The 2,468-nt window shown below is 41.5% G+C and overlaps 1 non-coding gene across 1 annotated transcript; it reads right to left on the bottom strand.

Annotated features, from left to right (window-relative positions):
- Positions 1-252: 252 nt before the first annotated feature.
- On the bottom strand, positions 253-324 carry trnag-ucc (transfer RNA glycine (anticodon UCC)). Its single transcript has one exon. It is a non-coding gene; the product is annotated as a tRNA-Gly (tRNA).
- Positions 325-2,468: the final 2,144 nt, after the last annotated feature.

Here is a 2,468-nt window from a genome sequence, read left to right on the forward strand (position 1 = left end):
TGTAATTATTTAAGGTTTCTGACGATAGCAATCTCTCACTTTTCCAACAAAACAAAACGAACCTTATGTTGCGAACAATATTCAAATAAGCAATGGGCAGCAGAGAGGAAAGCTTTCGAGCAACGCTGCCCGGATTGTCATGGCAATTAACAGGAACCATCACCATGAAAACCCTAAAGCAACCTGACAAATCTATTTCGCCACAGAATGCAACGTTGGTGCTCAAGACTTTTCCTTACAAAACCACGACACTGCGATGGCCGGGAATCGAACCCAGATCAACTGCTTGGAAGGCAGCTATGCTCACCACTACACCACCACCGCGCTAGCAAATAAACTGTCCCTTTTCCCAAACGGACATAACAAGGCCGTAATCGTCACCAACTGAACTGGGGATGAAAGCAAAACAAGCAATTGTTTGTAAAACGTCAACAGGTCTGAAAACATCAGAATCAGAAGCTTTCAGCCCTTAAGAACAATCACTGGATCCAAAAGGTTCACTCCCCACAAATGCTGCCGGACCTGATGAGTTTCCCAGCACTTTTTGTGCTGTCTCTCAGATCTGCAACATCTGCAGTTCTTTGTCAGATAGAAAGCAAACGTTGACCCATTGAAGGGGATATTTGATCAGGTGATTGTCCTCTTCATCCACAGATATAGATGGGATGGAATATAGGATCATAAAATTCTTACAGTGTAGAAACAGGCTATTCGGCTCATCATGCATCCCACCAAGTCTCACCCTCGACGCTATTCCTGTAACCCCGCATTTCTCATGGCTAACCATATAACCAACACTCACCTGGACACTATTGACTATTGAGCGTTGCAAATCCACCCTGACCTGCGCATCTTTGGACTGTGCGAGGAAACTGGAGCACCCGGAGGAAACTCACGCAGACACGGGGAGAATGTGCAAACTCCACGCACACAGTCTTCAATCAGACAGGGACCTGGGTAATTGGAGAGGTTTCAACAGGGAGTGCAGACTGGTGTGTGAATGATGGGCCGAAAGCCTGATCTCAGTGCTGTAAAGGCTCTACAGTAACATGATTCCCTACATCCAGCATTCAACACAGTTTGCATTTTGTTTTAATCCGTCCTGTTATTGACATTATTCCGAGTGAAATGTACAGAGAGAGGTTGTTTGCGCATTCACACAGATCTGTGTTTTGATGGGTCAGGAGCAACATACAAAACAACAACTGGCGGAGGGAGAATTGAATTCCCCTTCCGAATCTGCCGAGGACATGCAGGACCAGGATCTTCTCTATCACAACTCACTCACCACCCAACGCCTTGAGGAAAAACCCCTGATCTTCCGCCTCTGGAACCTCCAGATATCGTGTGTGTGTGTGTTTTGTGCCTGTCGCTGTGTGTGTGTAACAGCCGGAAATACGTACAGAGACTCAGACACAATCACATATGCAGAGAGATGTGCAAAGACCCATACAGACAGAAGCACACATATCGACTTAAAGAGACACACGTGCACATACAGTCACACAGACATACACACACAAGCGCACAGATGTTGATGGAGACAGCAAAAGTGATACTATTAGAATTTCTTTCCTAAAACTAAATGAGAAATTAATAGATGTTTGGATTGTTTGACTTTACAGGAAATTTGTCCATAATTTTGACGGGACATCTGCGCCTTTAACATGTTTTTGAACGAAATAAGAGAAAGGTGGTTTAGTTAGTAGAGTGCGAGGTTAATGTTGAACGGATGAAAGCAATTTGAATTGATGAACCTATTTTACCATCCCTGCGTTTTCCAGTCTTTTCAAAATGGCCGCTGATGCTTCTGAATTGGGTTTAAGTGCTTTCTTGTTCCAGGATGATAAAATAGGAATTAAGAACCTGGAGGATATTTCTATTAGAATCAATACCGATCATTGGAAAAGTCCTCTTCCATAGGAAAGGGGACTTTGGGATTGCTGTTAGATTTTCAGCACTTCGAAGACCACCCAACAAAAAACAATGAAATACAAAATTAAACAGATTGTAATCCACTGTCCTTCTTTAAAAGTTTCAAATTAACAATGCATGGTGCCGTTTGTTGTAACCATTTTATTATACACATCACCAGAAAACCGAATGTGAATTCAGATATATTGTCCTAAAATACAAATGGTAAAATACGTAAAAGCTTTAAGAAATGCGAAGGTTGCATAACATTGCAAGAAGGGAGAAATAATAAATAGACTGTACTTTTTATAAAAAATGTGCATCATGTATTTTGCAAGGAAATGCGTTTTTGAAATGGCATTTTAGTTTTCTCAGGGCGAATACATATAAAAACATATTTTAAAAAAAGAATTGAGTGTAATTGCGGACTAAAATGTGAAAAGAGCGACCTTACAAACAGATCGAAAGTGGAAGATAGCTGCAAGATTTGACAGCAATTTACCTGATAGTGACCCAATAATTAAAGTGTGATTGGAGATGAACGGAGTTATACA

Source organism: Chiloscyllium plagiosum, unplaced genomic scaffold, assembly GCF_037043375.1.
Source record: "Chiloscyllium plagiosum isolate Xiang-an unplaced genomic scaffold, Cpla_swu_hap1 HiC_scaffold_51, whole genome shotgun sequence".
Taxonomy (NCBI): Eukaryota; Metazoa; Chordata; class Chondrichthyes; order Orectolobiformes; family Hemiscylliidae; genus Chiloscyllium; species Chiloscyllium plagiosum.